At 36.1% G+C, this 24,937-nt stretch overlaps 1 long non-coding RNA gene across 1 annotated transcript in view; it reads right to left on the bottom strand.

The window, feature by feature from the left end:
• LOC116422207 overlaps window positions 1-24,709 on the bottom strand; it is a 143,776-nt gene extending 119,067 nt beyond the window's left edge. The window contains exon 1 of the long non-coding RNA XR_004232762.1: window positions 24,456-24,709. This is a non-coding gene — a long non-coding RNA (uncharacterized LOC116422207). The remainder of the gene's footprint in view (window positions 1-24,455) is intronic.
• Window positions 24,710-24,937: the final 228 nt, after the last annotated feature.

Here is a 24,937-nt window from a genome sequence, read left to right as displayed (position 1 = left end):
TCTACACTGAAGAAAATAAAATGTATCTATCAATTACCCGACTAATTTCACCAACATCAACAGGGACTGCCTATCCAAGGTGAGTCCCAGTGATCCTGTGTGATTTTATAAATTGACCAAATAAGCCAGAAAACAAGAGATTAATCTCCACTTCCTGTGGTGTGTAGATGACCTCAAGGTCACCACAGACTGCATCTTTACTTGTGAATGGATTCCTCTGTTTCTGCCTCCTGAGCTTTTCTTTATTCTAGATGTTAGACAAAAAGAACCTTTTCAATAAAAGGGGATCTTTGTTTCTGAAGAATTTGTTTGCCTCACTGTTTTTCATACAGAAAATCCTATTTCTCTTATTTGTGACCACTCCAGTCATTTCAAAGCCACCACGTGCTGGTCTGGAGCTTGAGACTGCTTGGATGGGATCACATGAACCCAGAAATGGGCAAGTAGTGATTTCAGATCATCATTAGCAAAAAAAAAAAAAAAGCATATGACAAGAAAACAGAAAGCATAGAAATGACTACTATACTTGGAATCATCATGTTTCTCCCTTTTTGTTGTCCCCCAAAATGGAGACAGCTACTCTCACAACTTTTGTTTAAGGACTCTCTCCAGATTTGTTTTTGTTGTGGTGGTGGTGGTAGTAGTTAGGTGGCATAGTGTATACACTGTTGGACCCTGAGCCAGGAAGACTCAGCAACCTGAGTTCAAATTCTGCCCCAAACGCTTACTAGTTGGGTGATCTGAAGCAAATTACTTAACTTTGTTTGCCTCAGTTTTCTCATCTGAAAAATGAGTTGGAGAAGGAAATGGCAAACTACTCAAGTATCTTTGCCAAGAAAATCTCAAATGGGGTCACAAAGAGTCAGAGATGACTGAAAATGACTGAACATTAATAACAATAACTACAACATTCAGAATCACCGTGTTTCTCCCTTGCTCCTCTGTGCCCCCAAAAGAGACAGCTGTTCTCATAGCTTTTGCTTCCCTCCAGCAAAAGGAGTCTTTCCATATACAATCCACTCTCCTTCTGAGGCACAGAACCATTGTTTTGAGATATCCTGTTGAGGTCAATGAAAAATGTCATTGGGCGTTTAAAATAAATAAGTCTTAATATAGGCATTTTATTTTTTTTCCCATGTACCCTGATTCAAACAAGTTTTGTTCTGAGTCCAATCTTTCATTTAGAGTCCTCTTCCCTCACATTAGGAAAGCCTTTAAAACTGGTGCTGTGGCTTTGGCCAGGGTGATAACAGAACTATTTGCCATATGTAACAGTTATTTCCCTCAGTTTAGTTCCACTGCATAAATGCATGGGATTGGGTCAGACTTCCTGATGGATTACCATGGATAAAATGCAAAGTCTAGTTGTTATGGAATTCTGAGCTAGAAGGGACCTTAGGGATCTCCTTGCCTCAAGTCTCCGTCCAAACCAGTCCATCCTTTATAGTATTATCAAGATATGTTTGATGTGTCACTCTCCTATTTGGCTCTCTTGTTGGAATATATATTTACACATATTCTTGTTGTCTTGCTCTTAAAATGTAAGCTCTTTATGAGGTAATCATTTCATTCACTACATGTGTATTAATGTCTTAACACAGAAGCAGCTTAATAAAATTCTCTCTGTCTCTCTGTTTCTCTCTGTCTCTCTGTCTCTCTGTCTCTCTCTCTCTCTGTCTCTCTGTCTCTCTCTCTGTCTTTCTCTCCTTCCTTTCCTTCCTCATCCCCCCAGACAGAAGCACAACCACAGTGATAGTTGCTGTTACGTGCACAATTATATTCGCACTTTAATTCAGTCTTTGGATCCACTTGTATCCTGCTCCCTCATTCTAAAGCCAGGTCACTAGTTCTCCTTTTCTTTGTGGATACTCTTGGGTATCCCAACTTGTCCAGCTCTTATTTTATAGATAAGGAAGCCCAATGACTCAGTGACTTGCCTAAGCTTAGGCAGATGTAGCAAAGCCAACTCCTGAATCTAATCCTTTGATTCCAAATCCCATTCTTTATTCTATTATAAGAATATATATTTTTAAACAAAAAAGAGTGAAACTGGATCATAGTATAGTTTTTTTCTAACTTTTTAGAATCTTTAAAATCAAAATTCTCACTATGATGTAGTCATGTAGTCATGACTGTTTATACTGAGTTTGAAAATCAAAAGTCAAGTGATCCTCATTGAATACTAAAATGTCCAAAACATTTGGTTCAAATATTCTAAATACTAATTGTATCAAGATTATAAATTCAACCTAAGAATTGGTTCCTTAAGCATTTTGCAATAATTTTCCCATTAAAAAAATTAACTGCCTAGGTCAAGGCTTGAGATTCTTTCCTTATTCTATAAATTTTAACTTTACTGAGGCTAGCCAGAATAACAAAAATGCATTCACCTGAGAGATGACTTCTTGGAAAATTCTGGTAAACTGACCTCAAAACAAGTGGGAACAGTCCAAGGCAAAATTCAAAATAGGATGAAATATTTACATACAAAATCAGGAGCTGGAGTTGGGATGAATTGGAGAGTTTAGGACTTAGCTATTGATGGTACGGAGATGAATGAGATGAGATAAGATGGCAGATATGAAATGGTTGATGGGGCCAAACTGTTCAGGAAGGTTGGTTTGGGCTAAATCCAGAAATATGATGATAGAGATATTGATATTCTATCAGGCTAAAAAAATCATAGGAAGCCAAGAGGTTTGTGGGGTCTACATCATGGAGAAGGAGAAAAAAGGAGGTTGAAGACAGTGGAGAAGTCAGTTTCAGACTTACAAAGAGAAAAAAGAGATGAGCCTAATTTCTTAGGTTTCTCATATCATTGGAACACTGTCATTATCTATATACCAATGGATATAGTTCAGTTGGCCAATATCAACAAATAAATTTTTGTAATGTGTATCAGAATCATTCCCCTAGTGTAGAAGATGGGCTGTCCAGGGCTAGAGTGGGAAAAGAGCTAAATTCGGAGTTGGAGGATGAGGATTTGAATCCTGGCCTTCCCAATAACCACTGTGAGAGCCAGGGAGAATCATTCCACAACTTTGGGCTACAGTACCTTCCTCTGCAAAGTGAGGGGGCTGTACCAGATGACCTCTTAAGGTTCTTTCCAGCTCTAAATTTATGATCCGAAGGCAGGGGGGGATTGTAAATTTCCTGTCCTTGGAGGTGTTTGGGCTGAAGCTGGACATTCATTTTTCAGGGTGTTGTAGAAGAAATTCATCAAACAGGGAGGGAGTTGGACTAGATGGCTTCAGAGGTCCCTCGCAAGTTTTACATGCTATGATTCTATGAATCAAGGAGGGAAGATACTTCCTTGATTGGTTTCTAACATGAAAGAACTACTTGAGGATCTAAAGATGAATGAAAACCTTGAAATAAATGAAAGTGGCAGGATACAGACAACTTAAGGAAAACAAATTTTAACAAGCTCTCTTGTGCATTAGTCACAGAGATCTGATGAGAAGGAGGCCTAAGGAACAAAGGAATATGGAAAGCTCTTCTCTCATCCAAAGAGGTGGTACTGAAGGTAGAGAGAGACAGATTCAACTACTCTCTAAAGTGAAGGCTAACAAAGTATTATTTTGACTAAGCCTAGAACTATATATATATATACACATACATATATTTAAAATATTCATATTTATATGCATACATATACCATATATATTCTGAAAGCAGAAAGATAAGTGAGAGATGTAATTGAGATGGAAAATAGTTCTGAGAAAAGGTTAATTTTCATTATACATATATGTAATATGCAATGCATTGTACGTATCCATATGCATGCACACAATACATATTTATATATGAGCACAATGTATACATATAAGTTCAATACCTATATATACACATGTACAAACATATACATAATAAATGCACATATATACATGCATGTATTTATATATATGTATACGTATGTGTGTATATATATATATATTGGTATATACACACACATCTATTTGTGTATTTAGCCTAGAGAAACTAGAAATCTATGAGGTGACATAATAATTGAATGATTATTGTGAACAAATGATGATCCACTATTCTCCACCTCCAGGGGACTGAACAAAAACTGCTTTAAATAACAGTAACAGAAACTTTAGATCAGTAAAAGGAAGGGTTTCCTGCCAGTAAGGATGAGAAGCACTGCTACAAGTTAGAACTGTTGTGGTATTTTGATTTCTAAAGATCTTTAAAAAACTGGATTTTACAACAATAATTCTCTTTGATGATTTAGACTTTGATTTGGCAAAAACAGGGGGCTGGACTTGAGGAAAGAGACCTTTTCTGGTGCTATACTTTTGAGATGGTTGCTATTATTATTTTTAAAGTGCTTTCAGTAAAGTCACACACACACACACACACACAGACATTGTACATGATGCTATAGAAGCCACTAGAAAAAAATCAAAATAATTAGCCAAAGTTCCCATCCACAAAGAATTTGGTGTAGGGTATATGTAACAAATACATATATGTATTATATGTAGCTAATTATGTTCCTGGAAAATGACATTTGTAAACTCCTAGGGGGCATCTACTCCAAAAGGGTCAAAGAATGCCCAGATTTATAGAATCACCTTTGGAGACAGCAAAAAAATTGAAAGCAAATTGGGTGCTCATGGCATGGGGAATGAATAAACAAATGAATGCATCCCATTCCCAAACCATGCTATCTGGCCAATTTTTTCATTCCCCTCCCACTAGAGTTTATTCTTCACCTCTAGGATCTTGTGCTATAAGAGGGGAGATTTAATTTTATTTTATCTTCACTTCCTGGTCTTATCCAAACTATGACCATCCCACAGCCTTTTTCAATTCCCTTTTATGTGCTTATAACTTCCCTTTATATGTTTATATATTGCCTTTCCCTATTAGAATGTAAGCTCTTTGAAGGCAGGTACTGTCTTTCTTGCATGTGTTTATATCAATCAGCACAGAACACAGTGTTTGACACAGAGTAAGTCCTTAATAATTTATTTTCATTTATTCATTCATTTGTCAGAAATAACAAACATGAGGAATTCAATGAAATGTGGGAATATTTGTATGGACTGATAGCAAAATGTAAAGAATCAGGAGAACAATAGACTTAACACCTATAATAACATAGAATAACAATAAAGATGAAACAGAACTCTGATTAACTGCACTAAATTATCTTGATCTCAGAAAGCAGATGAGGAAATATAGTTTCCTCTTCTAGGCAGAGAGGTGGGAGACAATGGGTACAGAATGTGGTATACGTTGTCAGAGCCAAGTGGTGTTTTTGCTTTTGTTTTTGGTTACAAATAATGATTCAAAAGAAAGGAAGTAGAATATTGGAAAGCATAAAAATCAGAAGGTACAAGCAAAAAATTTTTAAAAACCACCTTAATTTAATTCATTTGTCTACTTCTCAACCTAGTGTGGACTCAGCAGATAGATGCTGGAAAAATATTTATACAAAACAATACAAACACCTGTGATAAGTCATTGAAAAAGAAACCTTACAAATTAGTCAAGTTTTGTGTTATGTAAAATCAGTTAGGAAGGGATGAAAATGCAGTCCCTAAGATTTGTTGGAATGGGGTCCTGGGAAAAGGTTATTATTATTATTCAAGAGAATTCTCAACTCTTAGCCAAGACAGGGCATTTCAGTGTTTTGAAGCACTCTGGCATTCCATATAATTATCAAAAAGACACTATTTAAAAAAAAAACATTTTGTAAGGAGTTTATTAGTCTGGGAGGTTTATTTTAAGAATTAAAGATTAATTTATGGTCAAGTAACCACAGAACTCCTTGGAAAGAAGTTAGATGAATTTGATAGGATCCTATGTAAACTTTCATTCTTTTTACATCTAGTGGGGAAAATATTTTTCATTTCTTTCCCCACCTCTCCCAACAGATAGACTAGAAAGTTACATGTTAGTCAACAGCGTATTTCTATCATTCTAGCCATCTGATCTATAAATCTACATTTTTTTTGGTGCCAATAAATGCATAAGCTCTAGTGGGTTTTCCCAACTTCTGAAGGACATGTGCCTGTAATTGGCCTTTCTCATCTCTGTCTTGTTAACAAGTATATAAATAAGAGAAGGCTTCAGTAATTGGCTCAGAGTTACTAATGAATTAATTAACTTCAGTCTATTTTACCTAACCTTTAATAATAAGAGTCTTTTTTTTTTTTTTTTTTTGGCCTAGCAATAGGCCTGACAGGCTGAAAAAACAGACATGCAGCCGAGCTCTTGAAAATTAATGAGAAACGAGGAAAGAATCAATGTACTTTCTGCTTGCAGAGAACGGACACAAAAAAGACACAATAAACCATGAACAAACACAGTCAGTTTAAAAAATAGGTTAGAAAAAGTGGGCAAATTCAATTATAGAAGTAATTAGAAGATATAGGGCAAGGCTGCCTTTTGGGACCATGCCAGAAAACATGAATTAATCCGAGTGAATAGAAAGCGGCCGTGTAGTAATTAAGAGGCAATCACCTATGGCAATGAACACCTGAAAACAGGCTGCAAACTATTAATTCAGTGATCAAAAATATTTTTAGATGATTAATATGGCAAATTTGTTTTAAAAGACTCATTTCGGGAAAGATATCAAGACAATAGGCCACTATTTGTTCTTCTGGCATTTATATAGCTAATTAAATTTTATAATTTGCACAACATTCGTTATTATCTGAAAATAGAGAAAGCAATATTGAGCCTCTAATTTTTTATCTTTTTTTTATGATGGTAGGTGACAAAATCAATAAGTTAAAACCATCTCTGTTTTCTCAAAAATTCAAGCGCCGCATCCTTCTCTCTTTCCTTCCTTCTTTCCTTCCTTCCTCTGACTTGTGTTTTTTTTTTCTTTTCCTCATATTCTTGATCCTGAGACATTAAGCACTGACTTCATGTATGCATTTCTCAAAGGCCTTTGACTCTTTCTATACCTGGGCCAACTTCTGTTCATGGTTTAATTTCAGCTTCATCAAACAAAAATGGCCCAGAGTTCTATTTGTGTATCAAAGGCGCTCTGACGTGGTCAACAGAGGGTCTGTTCCTTTAGTACCCCCACAGTCCTCCCCTTGGAGTACAAAGAAATTGGAACATTCTAGTTAAGTACGTTTTATAACACATAGAAGCCTCGTGGTTTCTGAATACTCGATTATGAGAGCCTCATGGGGCAAAAGAAGCCCTGACATGCTAATAAACAGCCTTACAATAGGAATTCTTCCATCAAGACAGCTCCTAGAGATGGAATTAATTTTTTTTATCTGTATATTTACAAACTAGCGAAATCCAACCTTTTATTTAAGAAATGGAAGCTATCAGTTGAAGACACCAAGTCATTGGTCAGGTATTTATTTGGCAGTCCCCTACTAAGGAGGCAAAAGAAGTTTTTGCTTAAAAAAAAAAAAGGAAGGATGCTCATCAAGCAACCAACATATATTAAATGCCTGCTATCAGTTTGGCATTATATTAGGCACTGGGGATAAGAGACAAAAAACAAAGCAGTCTGACTTCAAGGAGATGATACAGCTAGCATATATAGTAATATTCAAAATAGACCTAAACATATGTAATACATTTGAGGTAGTTATATGTATTACAGCAGAATCATTGGAAGGAAGGCTCCTGCAGCTTCAAGGCATTAAGAAAGGTTTCAGGTGGAATCTAGGGATTGAGCTGAGCCTTGAACAAAATTAAGGATTTCTAATCCAGGCATGCGGTACAGGGAGGGCAAAAGTCTGGAGAGAGGAAATAGTATCACATGTGAGGAACAGTGAGAAAACCAGTGAAGGAATGAACAAAGTGCAATAAGACTGGAAAGGTAGATGTAAATGCCAAAAAGAAGGAGCTGACCTTGTCGAGGAAGGAGCCACAGGATCCCCTTCTTTTCTCATAAAACTTGGTACTTTCTGTGTTATGCTTTGAGATGCTTTTTTTCAGTATCTGATTTCACACATGACTAATATCATTAATAATTAAAATAAAACAAATTGATAGCCTGCTAAATAAGCACCAATTAGAAATAAATTATGGAATAGGATTATATTGATGGTATCTTGGTGCAAGGAGGCTGGAGATGCAAGATATTTGTGGGGAACCTGAGTGAAAGATTTTTAACAGGAAATGCCAAATTAAAGTCAACTGTTTAGTTTGAAGGTTTCAGAATTCAGTCTGCAGCAGGAACCAAAACATCCCTTGATCTCTTGTGTTGGGAGAAGTCCATTAGTGGAAGTCAGGTATCTTAGCAGGGAGCCCACAGCCATTCTTCAAGGTAAAAGACAATGGCAGAGATTTTACTGGGTGGTTGACAATCAGGGGGTACTCAAGAGATGAAGGTTCAGGTTTTTATGCTTATCAATGTCAGCTAAATAAGCACAGTCCAGTGGCCATGAAATATCCATGTACTGAGAAAGAGAAAAAACGTTTGTAGAACACCTCCCCCACCCCAAAAAAGACTTAGCTGAATGGGAATAAATGACAATTTGGGGAACAATTAAGGTGATCAAAAGTACACATCCCCATATTTGGGGAAAAAAATTGGTGGCAACAAGACTGTGTGATGATCACCTTTGATATATTTGCTCTTTTCAGCAATTCAGCGATCTAGGCCAATTCCAATAAACTTTGGATGGAAAATGTCCACATCCATATCCAGAGACAGAACTATGGAGACTGAATGCAGATCGAAGCATTCACTTTTCACCTTTTTTTTTCCCTTTTGTTTTTTTTTTTTCTTGTAATTTTTTCCCTTTTTGTTCTGATTTTTCCCTCCCAACATGACTAATGGAAATATGCAAAAACCAAATGAATACATGTATAACCTAAAAAAAAAAGTTAAAAAAAGAGAGAGTTGGTGGCTTTCATTTTTAGAAAGGGAAATATATATTTGTAGAATAGAAATTTCCAGAAACCAAGACCAAATAAGCCAATGATTTAATACAATTCAATAATTATGTATCAAAGATCAGCAAAAAAAAAAAAAAAAAAAAAGGCAAAAACCAACCAAACAAAAAAACTTGGTATAGTAGAAAGAGAGTTAGATTCTGAGTAAGAGTTCCAGATTCAAATTCTGTCTTTGGACTTACAGTCTCTATGACCAAAGCACATTACTTAATACCTCTGAGGCTCAGTTTTTTCATCTGTAAATGACAACAATAATAGTACCTACTTCACAGTAATGCTAAGAGGCTTATTAAGTCTTAACTAAAATCTCATCTTTTACTAGAAGCCTTCCTCAATTCCTTTTACTACTAGCATCTTCTCTTTAGTAATTATTTCTTTTTTATCCTGTATATAGGTTGCTTTTAATATTTTTTTTTGTACACCTATTTAATGGTGAGCTCCTTGTGGTGAGCAACTATCTTTCATTAATTTTTGCATCCCTAGCATTTAGTACGGTGCCTGGCATATACTAAGTGCTTAATAAATGTTTATTGATTGATTGAAATGAAATAATGTGTGAAAAGTTTTACAAATTTTAAAGTGCTATGTAAATGTAGGTTTCTGTAGTTATATGCAATCTACTTCTTTCTCCTATTCCATTATTATTTTCTCTTTTGGTTCCCTCTTTTAAAAAAAAAAAAGAAACTTAAATACATGTCTAACTGGTGCTCTTTGACCTGATAGCTTTCTTAATCCTGACATCCATGTGTACTGTTCTTTAAAATGTTCCTTTTAATCGTTTCTTTTATTTTCACATGATTCCCACTTTCTGAGGGATCTCTTCTTTTCTTTACAATTTCCAAAGCACTTCTACATGCATTATCTCGTGTAAGTTTCACAACCCCATGATGTGGACAAACCTGACATTTTATTTTCATTTTATAGACAGAGAAAGTAGAATTTAGGGGGCTTAAATCATGCCCAAGGACAAAAGCAAAGAAAGTATCGGGAATAATATGGTGTAATTTGTAGTGTACCAGGTTAGAAATCAGAAGATATGGCTTCTAGACTCAGGGCTGCCTTTAGTGTTGCAAAGACAACAAAAAGCAACACATACAAAAGTGTTTTGAAAACTGAAATTATGAAGAAATATAAATTATGACTCAGATTTCTGTTCCTCTCTAAGATTTTTGAAGAAGAGAAAGATACAAACAAAGGGATGGTCAGGATGTCTAAATAAACAAAGTAAAGCCTAGCTTCCCTCCCCCCCCAATGGAGCAGGTTAGAGAGTTGGGGAGGCAGAAAAAGAAGAAAAATTCCAGTGGGGCAAAGTCTCATTCAACATGAGCTAGATTCATCCTCCCTTATTCTTTTTTTTTTCACTTTCATCCTTAATCTTCAGGCACTAAGAAGTGCTGCTTGTGAACTGTCAAAAAAGTCTCAAAAGTCGGTGGTGGAGGAATGCCCCTTGGTCAGTTGTAGTACCTGACTTTATTGATGGTTTCAGAAAATGGTTTTTTTCTGTGTCAACATTTTCTTTTGATTCTCTAGCACTTGTGAGTTTTCCACAGGATGTTTACATTGACAGGGACCTTATTATAAAGACAGATCTACACAATCATCTCCATCTCCAAGTTTGGGGTGGGGGTGGGGTAAAGGGATAGACTCTTATCTCTTGACACATATTCCTATATAATGCTAACTCAGTTCAAAAATGGCCATCTAATGTTAAAGCTGGTAATGACTTTAGAGATCATCTGTTCCAATTCCCTCATTTTATAGATTAAAGAAAGAAGGAATTGACTTTTCTAAATCCTAAGCTGATAAATGTTAAAGGTAGGTGGAGAAATCTTATAATTCATGCTCATTCCACTTTGCCTAAGGAATAATAGTACACTACAACCATTCAAGTCAGAATAGGTCTACAGGTTGCCTATGTTTCTATAAAATCTTCTATGCTCTAAATATAGTGAGATGATGAAAAGTATTTCACTGTAAGCAAAAAAATATTCCAAGAGCTTATTATTGTTGGTGACGCTTTCTTCTTACTTATTAAATTTGAATCATAGATATAAAATAAAAATGGTGAAAGGGCTAGATGGTAGGTGTGTGATGGGTCTAGCAATTATAATCATATAGAAATTATGATGCTTCGATTGTTCTGGAGATTCTTTTGTTTGGTCTGAAATTTGATGACTATTCTTGACTGCCAACTTCTCAAACAGATTTTGTTCTTTGTTATTCAGTTTGACCATGTTTCATTGTCCAGAGGGCTTCTCACTTAGGAGAATTCAGTTGGTGACAATGTTCAGCTTTGTTTTGCTAGTTTCAATTTGTGGCCAAGTCCACTAAAGACTTATTTGGTGTCTGTTAGTATATTATCTCATTATCTGTTAAGCTAGGGGTAGTCTTATAAATAGCTAGAATAGTACATGGATGTTGATATATTACTTTAGGAAGATACAAGCATCTCTTATCCTATCCCTGCTGGATTATCATTTTCAAATAACCTATCGGAAATTCATCCTTTTCCTTTAAAACTTTGATCTCTATTGAAAATACAAACAGTTAGAAAATTCATCCTTTAAAATTCTATATATGTCATTTATATTTTAAATTAAATTTATATTCTAATATTTAAAATTACATTTAAATAAAAAATTTAAATTTAAAAATTATAAATTTAAGTTCATATATATATAAATTAAATTTATATTTTAAGTTATTAGTTACTGCTTAGATTTACTTCTTCAGTAATCTCTTCAGATGGAAGGAATGTGTTTCATAAATTTAGACTTTGTACTCTTCTGATTTACTCTATAGTTATTATCTTCATTGTTATCTATATATATTCCTCATGGAAAATAAGATAGAACAATAAGAGAAGAAAAGACTGTAAGTTCCTCGAGGGGAAGGACTATATCTTTAAATTTAAAAAAAATTTTTAGTAATAGCTTTTAATTTCCAAAATACATGCAAATAGTTTTCAACATTCATCCTTGCAAAATCCTGTGTTCCAATTTTTTTTCCTTACAACCTCCTCTTCTACCTCCCCTAGATAGCAAGAAGTCCAATATATGCTAAACATATACAATTCTTCTATACATATTTGAAGGACTACATCAAATAAGATATATCTCAGAGAAAACTCTGTTGCACATATTCTCTTTTTTTTTTTTTATACATGACCAAAACATTATTTTGCTGTACAAAAAGAATCAGACTCTGAATTATTGTACAATTAGCTTGTGAAGGAAATCAAAGATGCAGGTGTGTTGCACATATTCTCAACATATGTTTGTTGCAATGAACAAATGAATGTAACAAAAAGTAGCAATCGGCTCTGATGTTTACTATCTCTATGACATTTGGGCAAATCTCATCTTTTTCTTTTTTTTTTTTTTTCTTTTTTAAGTTTTTCTTCTTATAAAATGTAAATAATAATACCCATACTACCTAACTTTAAAAGTTGAGGTTGGTGTGAGGAAGCAGTTTATATGTCTTCTAAAGGTGTTGTAAGGAAAGCACTTCATATAATTTAAATTACTATATAAAAGGGAAGTGTTAACAATGTTGAATAAATACATACTTTAGTGTGAGTAAAGATAGTGGGTTGATCCACAACATAAAAGAGATCATCAAAGTATAGATTATTAGAAAAGAAGGTGAGGTTATTATGAAGCAAAAAAAAATAATTTAGATCTTTGCTAGATTGCAAAAAGGGGAATGAGGAGAGACTATTAGGCCATAATGAGCCCAATAAGGACAGGGGAAAGGAGACTCAAATGAGAGTAAATGACAGAGAGTGTGAGGAAACTGAAGATCAAATATCTACTTTATAATTTTCTTCCAAGTTGGTCCTTCCTATGCTTCGGAAGTTTTAGGATGCTTAAATGGGCATTATTTCTCTTGAATAGACAACTTCCAATTTTTCAGGATTGGTTTTGTTTCAAACATATTACAATGTTCCAGACTTTATTGAGGAAACATAAAAATATCTATTTTAGTGCCCCCAAATCATTTGGGATCCAGTAAAATGCCCTCTTTGAAGTTAAAGATCATTTGGCTTTTTTGTCTTTGGATCATAATGCTTAGTGTGGCGTTTTTCACAAGGGAGACATTTAATATTTTTAGATTAAATTGAACTGAATTCCTATCTTCAGAAACTGTATTTGGAAGACTACAGATTCTCTTGTGATAGGCTCCATGTTGTCCTGAGCATCACTGCTCATTAAGAGTAAATCTTTTTCTCCCAGAGAAACTCTTGTCCTTCTTTGGGGGGGTCCCTATTCTGCCACATGGATCTTGGAAAGCTATTATCTATCTTTCAAATCAGTGAATAGAATGCCTCTATGCAGTAGTGGAATATCCCTGATATGCTACAATTTCAATTATAAATTTGGAGGTGATAGGGACCTTAGAGATCAAGTCTAACTCTCTCATTTTACATAAGAAAAAGGAAGAAATTTAATGAGTGCCTACTGTGTGCCAGGATACTGCGCTAAGTACTTCTTACCACACCTCCATGAGGTAGAGGCACTATTATTATCTCCATTTTATTATCTCTGTTTTAAAGTTGCAGAAACTGAGGCGAACAGAGATTAAGTGATTTGTCCAGGATTAAACAGCTAGTATCTGAGATTGGATTTTAACTCAGATCTTTCTGACTTTAAGATCAGAATTTTATCCACCAAACCTCCTAACTGCCTCCTAGAGCAAGAAGCAAGAGAAATCCATAGAGATAACCATCTTCCTGCAAAGGTGCACAGTTAGTAAAGGCAGAGTTGAGATTTGAACTTAAGTCCTGTGATTTTGAATCCAGAATTCTTTCCACTGAACTATACCATAAGGGAAGCATAGACATTTGTTTTCTCTCAGCCCAGTCTCCTCATTTATAAAACAGAGATGATAACATTTGTTTAACCTATCTCAGGATGTCATAATTACTGAAGCTGGAAGGGCCTCTCAGAGAATCTGGTCTAACCTTTTCCTTCTAATATTGAGGAAATTAAGAATCAGACTGGTGTGTGCCTTTTCCCAAGGTCACCACATCACTATATGGATTCATTGGTATAAGGAACTTCCAATAAGGAACTTATGCCAATTCATTGGTATAAGGAAACCTCTCTGTGCCACTGTAGATCAGTGCCTGCACCTGAGTCTTAGACAATTGTCTGGGGCACTTTGTGGGCTTGATGACCTGCCTTAGTCCTTCAGAACAAGTACAATATTCTCTATTCCCATCTTTTAAAGTATTTTTATTCCTAGTAAAAAAAAATTTCCAACCAATGTAAATGGCTATATGAAAGTGATCTACTCATGTATTACTATGATTATCGGTAGTATGGTTATGTCTCTATTTCTGCTCTTACTTCTCTAAAAGTAGAGTGATATCATAGTGAATTCCCTCCCTGCCTCCAGGGGACTGCTTTGACTCAGTCTCCCTGAAGGGCAGAAAATTTCTTATAGGAAGGAATAAAAATAGACATTACCCATCACTTTAAAGTTGTGCTTTGCCAACATTATTTCAGATGATCCACGGAACATCCTCATGAGGTAGACATAACTTGAATTACTATTACAGTATTTCCAGATGAGGAAAATGAGATTCTAAGGTGGTAAATGACATACTAGTAATCACATAGAGATTAGGCAAAATTTTATTGATTCTAGGTCCAGTGTTTTAGTCATTGTTTCTCTTTATCCTCAGTTCATAGCTAGAATGGCTCAAAATGTACAGAAGCAAAAGCAGAAGGCAAGGAATGCCTACTATGCTGTTTTCCCAGTTTCAAAGATTTCAAAGTCTAGAGATCTTAGGAGATCCTGAATATTAAATGGTTCAATCTGGTCAATAATGAAATCCAAAATTTGGAAAATTCAGCATAGCTCAGTGGCCATCTCTTTTTAAGTTTGGTATCTGTTTTTCTAACTTCTAAGAGAAGTCCACAACACTCTGAACTCTGATTATTTCAGAAATTATTTTTCATATCGATTAAGGGAGTAGCTAGTTGAAATTCAAGGGGGAGAAGAATATGAAGATAAAAATGAAAAAAAGTTTCCCCAGTTGAAGGAGCTTAGGGAACAATAGCCTAAACTTAATAATTTATGAGAAGGGAAAAGGAGAAGTACTACTTTAAACCTTACACAGATACCCAAACCATATCATAGCTTGTATTTATATGGTGCTTTCAAATTCACAAAGAACTTTCATATATTTTCTGAAATGAACTTCAAAACAATCTCCTGAGGCAGGTGTTTTTATTATTTTTACTCTCCATATGAGAAAACTGAGGTTCAATCAACAAACAAGTATTTATTAATCACTTATTATCTGCTGGCATGTGTTAGATTTTGGGTATAAAATAGAAAGAAATGATTCCTACTTGCAGTGACCTTACATTCAAATGGGGGGACATAACAAATACATATGAAATCTATAAAGCATTACTATAAAGTTAACAAATGCAAATTATATAGAATAGTTAAATACAAGAGAGTTGGGGAAGGGGAAGATTCAGATGAAAAGATAAAGAAAGGATTTATGCAGAAGATGGCACCTAAGCTATACCTTAAAGGTAGAGAAGGAATCTAGGAGGTGGAGGTAAGGAGAAAATGTATTATAGGCATAGGGGATGAGAGATGGAATGATATGTGTGAGAAACAGAAAATGCCAATTTAGCAGGATCATAGTGTGTGGGGCTGGAATGATAGTCTGACAGATTAGGGTTAAGATATAGGGCTTTAAAAACTAAACAGAGGCATTTATATCTAATCCTAGAGTCAATAGGAGGTCATCAGAATTGATTAATTAGGGGAGTCACAGAGTTGGATTTATGCTTACACAAAATTATTGTAGCAGTGTATAGGATATTCCAGAGTGGGGAGAGACTTGAAGCAAGAAGACAAGTTAGGGAGCTGTGGCAGTCATCTAGGCAGGAAGTGATAAGGGATTGAACTAAGATGGTGGCTGTGTGAATGGAGCAAAAATTGGTCAGGTATTAAAGATAGTGTGGGTAGCAATGGATTGGATAGGTGGGATGAGAGAAAGGGGTCTGGAAGAATGCAGATATAAAGACAGTGAGAAACTGGAAAGACAATGGTCCCTTCAACAGACAGAGTGACAATTGGAAGTGGGGAAGTTTTAAGGAGAAATATGAGGAGTTCAGTATTAGACATGCTAAGTTTAAGATGTTTTGGGGACATCATTTGGCAGGTCCAATAGGCAACCACCAATGAAAGAGATGGGTATGAAATATGAGAGTTTTCTGCATAAAACTGTGTAGTGAGTCACTCAGTTTACAAGTATCAGAGTCAATATTTGGATATATATATATATATATATATATATATATGTGTGTGTGTGTGTGTATGTTTATCACAAAGATGAAATCACAGATCTAGACTCCCCATACATATATACTCACACACATATATTTGAGTGTATACATATACACAACACACACATAGTTCTTTATTAACCTTTAGGGCAAACATAGCACTGGCATGTTAGTAATTTTTTTTTGGTTGTTGTTGAAGACAAAAGTCAATAGGGATTCATTTAATCTTTTATTCCTGAACTCTGGAGGCTCAAACACACACCAGTAGGTCAAGGCTACTTTGACACACAAGCTGTAGATATCCAGTGTCTTTCACAAGATTCTCTCTGACACTAAAATTCTTCCCTCTTTTCAGTTTTCCAATGTAACCAAAAAAAAAAAAAAAAAAAAAAAAAAAAAAAAAAAGAAGAAGAAGAAATTGAGGGAGGGGGAATAATGGGAAATGATGAGGGCAACATATCATACAATTAGCGAATCTCTCTTAAGAGACACTTTCAGAGGAGAGATTGGCAAAAGGAAGGATGCATAAACTTTCCCTTTAATATTCCTGAGCTGCCTCGGTGAAGCTGTGCTACTTGACCTTGTGAAATTTCTTTTTCTTTTAAATAATTTTCAAAGGATTATCAAGGGGTATTAGGGTTTTATGGAAGCATCAGTAGCCTCAAATCCAAGTGACCTGGATTCCTGTCCTGACTCGGTCCCTAATTTACTATGTTAGGAAGAAGCCATTTGATTGTAATATATTTTGTTCACTTAACCTTAATCTAGAAGTAAGGACAATGATGATTAGTGAGGAAGCTAATGCATACAAAGTGCTTTGAGCTCCCTCCAAGAAAATCTTGGGCAGTGTCATAGCATTTTACCTTATTTTGTTTTTTAAATAGCTTAGACAATTTGGCTGTTAGCTTATTATAACCAGTTGGAATTTAGTCCCTTTTGATAAAAACATTCCTTGGTGACATAGCATCTATCTAGGAACATTGCTTTCAGAACCGGTAACGCAGTGTGAAATATTCCTATTATTGTAGTTCATGATGAGGATAATAGATTGAGATGGGTGCATGGATAACAGCTCTGGACTGGATTATAATGAAGAAACGAGGTGTTTGGAGGATGGTTCTAATTTTTTAAAGTAGAAGACAATTATCACAACCTCTACAGTGCATTCCTTGGTATTTCTATAAGAGGAAGAATTTGGGAAGGAATAAAGTGTTGGTCCGAGCCATTGGGTGTTCCCAAGTTTGTTCATATTATCTCTTGTTTTTGTCTCTCGATTTAGGGAAGTTTGGAGAAGAGGTATGATGTAGAAAGACTAGGAATAATGATCCAGTACCTTCCCCTGTCCCAAACAAGACTTAAGTGTTATCTGAGCAAATATTAAGATCAGAGATTCAGTTCTATTCTAAATCCCCTTCCTCATTTTATATAGAGAAGCAATTTGCAGCTCTGAAGGACAGAATGCCTTGCTTAATTCCACACAGGTAAGTAAATATCGTAACTGGGATTTAAACTGAACAAGGCAACTCAATGAGACTTTTTTTTTTCACAATAAAACTTTTTAGAATACTATTTTGAGTCAGAAGACTGATTTGAATCCCATTTAGCCACTGACTAGCTTTGTATAAAATGTTTAATTTTGGAACCTCAGTTTCCAAATCTATAAAATGGGTCTAGTTCAACCTCCCACATCAGGCTGTTGTAAAGGTCAAGTGAGATAATTTAATGAAAAATGTCTTGTGGCCCAGAGGCACTCTCAACTTAGGCTGTTTCTGAGAGCTAGCTTGTGGCAGAAAATGAAATCTCTTTTTAGCACCAGGAACGAACACTTCCTGCCTCTGATTGTCTCTCTGATCCTTCTGAGAGCCCATGTCACCAGAGACAGCTTTGCATTTTAATCAAGTTTCCCATTTCTCCCTCCTGCCTCTCTCCTGTCCTCTCAAACTCTCTACCCCAAAATGGATCAAGTTCCCCAGGGCTCCTAGGGGGTTGAGGAGAGAGCAGCTTTTGTAGCTAGTGATGGGGTTAGCGGATAGCTCAAGCTGTCATTACAAGATCCCTCAGATATAGTAGAACAATCACAGCAAGGCTTCAGTTCCACTTGAGGTTTTCTGATTGTAAAACCAGCCATTTTTCAATTTAAATAATTTAAAGATTCCAGCTTCTCCCTCTGCCACGGCTCATTTAGCTCCTTATTAGTTAACTGCTTCTTGAGTTCAAGAGGTGTAAGGGAAGAGGGCAGCCTTTCTTTCTTCTGATATGTAGCAGCAGGTAGTAGAGCATAAGTAAAAATAAAATGAATATATCTGATGAGAAGAGAGATGAGAAATCCATCAAAATAATCACAATTGATTTTTAAAAGATAATTAAAGGCAAGTACTTCACATCATGGCATCATCTATTGCTAGGGGAGCTGTCTGAGATGCCAAGAGGGGAGAGGGAAGGGAAAGACAGAAATGACTAAGTCCCTAGAAAAGTGGGTAAGGGCCACGGACCTTGACAGATCTCATTTCTGCTTGAGAAATGCCCAATTCCCACCCCAGCCTCGCTCCTCCCAGATCCTGGAACCCATATCTGGCCCTCACCGTTTCTTCTCAAATGGGCTCTGTGGAGAAAAAAAAGGTATCATTTGAAAGAACAAGCGTGGGACCTGCTCTGAAATCTGTATATCCTAACCAACTTCAAGAAGTCTTCCTCTTCCACTGATCTTACCTCCTTTATTGTGGTCTTTAATATTTGAGGTTTTCCCTTTCTGTCACATCTCTGGGGTTACAAACTAGCAATCTAGAGTGATGATACAGGGATGGGACATGTGGGACTCCCAGAATAGTTTCATTTGACTGTTTTTTCCCCTTTTAACTCTCTTAAATGAAAAATAGTGCAAGAAGAGGAGCCTTTGTCAGGACTAAGAAAGGCAGTGATTTTTGTTATATTTCTTCTGTTTCCCCCACACTGTTACATACAGTGTTAGGTGTTCTAGGGCCACTCAAACATTTGCAGATTGATCCCCTCTTTACCTCTGCCTCTTAGGTTCCTTAACTTCTGCCAAATTGCAACTTCCATGGCATCTTCTATATGAAACACTCTTTAATCTCTTAGTTGCTCCCTCCTCAAAAAAATCTAGTTATTTTGGATATTTTTTTAATGTGTACATAATTTTTTCCCATGTAGAATGTAAGTTCCTTGATGGCAGGAGCTTTCTTTTTTTTCCCCTTTACTTTCCCAGTGACTAAAACAGTGACTGGCACATGGTAGGTATGGAATACATGCTTTCTGCATGATAGATGGATTGTTTAATTTCAGAAAGAAAAAGACAGAGAGACAGGGACATAGACAAAGAAGGAGAGACAGAGAGACAGAGACAGAGACAGAGACACAAACACACACACAGAGAAATGGCTCAGAGCTATTCCCTTTTCTACCTGTCTGGGCAGGGGATATGACTGTGGGTGAGCTGTCTTTGTCTTGAGTTTTCATAACCCTTCCAGGGTTTCTGCCAATCCTTAGGACATTTCACTCTCTAATTATATATGAGAGGTCTAAGAAATTCCATAATTACAGATTCTCTATGGCAACCTCTATAGGGTAGGGAGGCACAAAGCCTGGGGGATGTTTTTCAAAATCATATTGAAAACATTTTGCTATGAGGGAGAAGTTGAAGAACTAGACCTGCCCATATCGACTGCCCCTTTTCTTTTTCTACTCCAGATAATATGTTCTACTCCTGTGAAAGAAAAGGAATTCTCTGAAAAAAAAAGGTTGAGCTTGGGAAAGGTGAAAGCATGAGTACCACTCAGAGAAATGACTTATGGCAGTGGTGGAATAAAAAGTTAAGAATAAGTGATGAACCTAATGGATTTCCTGTAGTTTAAGTTATTGGCAAGATTTTTAATAGACCAGGGAAACTGTCAAGAAGCATAGCAATATGACTAAATGAGACCTTGGGCTTTAAATTGTCACGGAATGAACTGATCCATCCATCCAAAATGAAAACTGAATAAACAAGAACCACACAGATAAAGATATAATAAATATGAGGGGATGGAGAAAAGTGGTATTAGTGGATTTTTTTTTAATGGCACCTGGGTCATGGGCTTCTGGGGAAAATGATGGATCTAACCACTGGAAGGCCAGAGTAGACTTCAAGAAAATTGGAAGATCTGTCAGGATTCCAATGGAACATTTATTTCAATTCAGTCAAGTCAACAATCTTTAATTAAGCACCTACCATGTCCTACTATATAATATGGCACCTGTATTTTCTCAACATCTGGACTGATGAAAAACTTTCTAGGCTTCCTCAGATGAAAGCTTTAGGATCTGACTTTTGATATCCAGAGGGTAAATGTCTGGAGAACATCATCATGCAAGTTAGCATCAAAACAGAAAAATTTAATTCACTGTCTTTTATTACACAGAAAAATTTCTCCCTCCCCCAAGTTCTTCTAGAGATTAAATTGGGAGGGGGTATTTTTAAACCTCTTGCAGACTTTAATTTCTTTCCTTCTAAAATTTAAATTTGGAAGACCATTTTGTTTTTATGCTAAAATTACACACCACAAAATAATGTTCATTGATGAATCGGGATTGCCCCAAATATCCTCTGTAGCTGAGCCCCTAGATATCAACAGTGTGTCCAAGTAAAGAGCTTTAATTTTCTTCTACATTTCATCTATAATACCGTTCCCTTCCTCCCTGCCCTGCATCTAGCAAGAGCAGCAGTGATATGCATTCTTACTTTTAAAAAGTGATTTGTGTATAATATCAAGTATGTGCTTAAGAATTGGAACTTGAGACTTATAAGTTTTTCTTTTGGGGGGGTAAGGGCTGCATTTAAAAAGTAAACTTTTCTTTTAAGTGGCAAAATAATAAATGAAAAACAATAGATACTTGACTGTACGCAGAAAACAAAGACCAGAAGTATAAGACTGAAGTATGAAAGCATGTTCGGAGACATAGCATCGTCATCGAATCTCTCTGAATTATTGGAGAGATCACATAAAGATTCAAATAGCATTCAAAAAAATGAAATTAACCAAGATAACATCATATTGATACCTTCTTTGGGAATTAGATCTATTTTACATTTTTAATTTGAAAAAAGATAATTTTTATTATCCTCCAAAATGTGATGGAAAAATATTAACATTTTACTACACCGATACAGAATTAAAATTTCTGGCAGATAATATCAGCATAATGGTTGGCTACTGAAATGGTTTTCTAAGAACATAGAGTAGTTAAAAACACAGATCACTAATTATTTCAATGTGCTTTTAATTTTTTTCAAAATATTACTCTATCTTCTAGTTAAGGAACAAGAGAGAAGCGAATGCAAAAATATTCTAACAGGCATTGTGTTTCCTGTACAGCCTTTAAAATTATGACATGTTTACCAGAAAAAATGTATTACTCATTGACAGGGTGACAAAAGCAATGTTAACCTTCTTGAAATTTAATGGGCACGGGAAGCATGGGAAATAAAATCGGTACTGCACATAGAATCACATTAAGGTTGTATACAGGAGAAAAGAGATTTTCAAAAACACATTAGGATTTGGGAAAAGAAAGGATCCTTTAGAAGATATAGCTACACAGACATTAAAAAAAGAGAGAGAAACACCTTAAAGGCAATCCACCATGCTGAGTCTTCCAAAGACAATGCTTTTTCAAAGAAAGCACAACATGGGTACAATTGCATCGATTATGGGTGCCCTGCAGGTATCCCAATTTTGTGTCTAACCACAATGGCTTCCTGATTTCACGTTCCTTTAAAAACATTTTTCTCCCCATTAGTTTCTGTGTCAGGTTACTGGTATAACCTTAATGAAAAGACATCTCAATTTCTAAAATATTAGAGCGTTCCAACTGAACTTTAATCAAAACAACTAATGCAAGTGGATGTTTACTTTTGAAAAATGAAACAACTGAAAATGTTCTCTATACTGCTCTGTAATTTTGGTTACATTTCATATTAAATTTTCTATTGCAGAACTATTGGTTCTTTCAAATATATGTGTGTATATATGTATATATATACATTTATATAAAACTTCTGTTAAATTAATTTTAATCCCTATGGCTTTATTTTTGAACCTGCTCAGTCATGTTTGTATTGAGGTAGAAAATATCAGCAAGTTTCATTAACCTCTTAGGCTTTAAAATGTTCCATTAAAACTCTCCTACAGCCAGTGTAATTTTACTTGAGAAAATGCTAGTTTAATGCATAGTAAAAAAAAAAAAAACAAAGGTCAAAAGTCATAACGGATAATAGCTAATGGTTTTGATAATGCTAATTACATACTGCTAGAGAATAAAGGTAGAAAGGGAAATACGAATACCAAAGAAAGATAAACATCCCAATGCTGGATTAAAAAAAATAATAAGGGGAAAAAACTTTAAATGTCTTTGTACTTCACTGTCATAATTCGGAGACATAATGAAGCCTGAATTAAAAATGTCAGTTTCTGTGAGTGTTGATAACTTGGTTCTTTGTTGGGCAAGTCAAAATGTGTCTGTTTGATAGGTAAAAATGACAGATTGAAAATGGGAGAAGCTGGGTCTAAAAAAAGAAACACACACACACACACACACACACACACACACACACACACACGACTTAAAAAAAAAAGTAGGCCCATAATGTGGTACTTTAAGGAGAGGACCTGTAGGGTAGGAGGCAGTATCTTTAGGATGTAACCATGCAGCACTAAAAGGCAGTGTCCATGACCAATCACAGTGATTTCTCTGGCTGCTGGGGCTCTTGCATCTCTCTCTTTACACTAGACTGGAAACCCTTTGTACTAATTGCCAGACTGTACCAGATTTTCTGGTTCAGTTCAATCCTATAATTGACTGACAATGATGGGCAAGGAAGGGGAAAAATCCAGGCTCAGCACTGCAAGCAGAGGGTCAGAAATGGTTTCGCAGGGAGCCCATCATTGCCTGGCACCAACGGCAGGGTTAAGAAAGCATCCTCAGCACTTTATTCTCATTGCCAGGTTAAAAGGGAGTGGGGAAAAAAGCGAGTCTCCCAGATACCCTCTGGTGCTGGGGGCTGCTCTGATCTCCTCACAAACTCCTAGCCTGCATCGGCCTGAAATAAAAGGAGAGAGGAAATCTCTTCCACTGGAGTTTTTTTTTTCCCCCCGGCTGTTTGGTATTTCTCAAGTTACTGGATTATTGCAGTTTTTTTTTTTTGGAGAAGAGGGTTCTAATTTAGTTCTACACAATTAAAACAGAGTAGGCTTAGAAAAGCTAAATACTCTCAGAGTTTTTGTCTAGTTCAGGAATCTCGAGAAAGAGTGCTGCTATTTTAATTAGGATCCCAAGAATTGAAAAGCGCCAAAGTGCCGGACATGACGAACAGAAGCTAGGAAAGAGAGGCTGGACCATAGACTCTAAGTCAAATATTCCAAAACCTATTAACGTTGCTAATTCCCACATCCTGGTTCCCTGTGACAGGGGGACTCAAGTGCAGTCCTTACAAGTGCAGAAAATGGTTTACTTTTTCCCATTAATTAAAAAATAAAATAGACTGACAAGTACCTAGGAAGCCACAGTTGATGCCAAAAAAAAAAAAGAAAAAGAAAAGAAAAGAAAAGAAAAAGAAAAGAAAAAAGAAAAAGAAAAGAAAAGAAAAAAGAAAAAGAAAAAAAGAAGACTGCTCTCAGTTTTAGATTAGAGAAAGGCAGCTCTGTTGACTGCCTGGTCATTTGTTACTTACTTTGAATCGTTCTCCTCCCACTTTATTTCAAACTAACAGCAACCTTAACAGAACATACAGCCAACATTAAAACGCAGGTGCCCAAATCCCCTGAAGAACGGGGAGAAGGATCTACTTCTTACCGCCAGACAGAGGAGAGCCTTGTAGGAACCTTAAAAAGTCAGTAGATTAGAAACGTGGTCATGAGGCTCAGGCCATTTTTTAGGCACCTACGAGCTAGATGCCCAAGCATCCTCAGCCCCTCCTAAGGCACCTGCCACAGAAGCCACTTCAGCTTTTAGTAAGAAGTCAGTTACTTACTGGGACGGGAAAGGGACCTTTCATTCATTCCAAGGAGGAGCCCCTTTTTCACTGAAACCTGCCCCACTATCTGGTTTCCCATTAAAAATGAAGAAAAGAAAGAAAGAAAAAAAAACAAAAAGAAAAAAGTTACCCATAAGTTCCATCCTGCAAAGTTTCAGAGTTAGGCCAACAAACTGGCATCTCAAACTCTAAGGCAGCCGAGAAGTTGAGCGAATGCTTACCTTTCCAACCCCTGAACAGAGCTGTCTTTTATGAGACCTAGGCCAGCTGACAAGTCCCAGGATTTTCCCCCACAGAGGACCAGGACAGGTGAAATGATAATAGGTGAGCAACACCTGAGGAGAGGGACAAGATGACTGGAAGAAAGGAGAAGGCAAATAAGTAAAATGTCTTCCCACAGCCCCAGTCAGCCCTTGTGCGTGCACCGGGAGTTACCAACGCACAGACTCTAGACTTTTGTCCAAAGCTGTGGTTCTTCCCCCCCTGCCCCCCCTTTTTTAGTGAAGCTAGATTAGTTCATACAAAACTCAACAATACAGCACTGAAACCCATTGTTGATATTCAACATTTTTCACATAGCGGAACAGAATAGACAATACGGTATCTAGGAAACCATGGGCTGGATTACAAACTGATGATATCTCATCCTTCTGGAGGCCTGTAATCCTTTTTATTACCTACCACAGCAAAAAAAAATCAACAG

The sequence above is a fragment of the Sarcophilus harrisii genome, chromosome 3 (genome assembly GCF_902635505.1).
Source record: "Sarcophilus harrisii chromosome 3, mSarHar1.11, whole genome shotgun sequence".
Taxonomy (NCBI): domain Eukaryota; kingdom Metazoa; phylum Chordata; class Mammalia; order Dasyuromorphia; family Dasyuridae; genus Sarcophilus; species Sarcophilus harrisii.
This window is presented reverse-complemented; position numbering and strand designations above follow the sequence as displayed.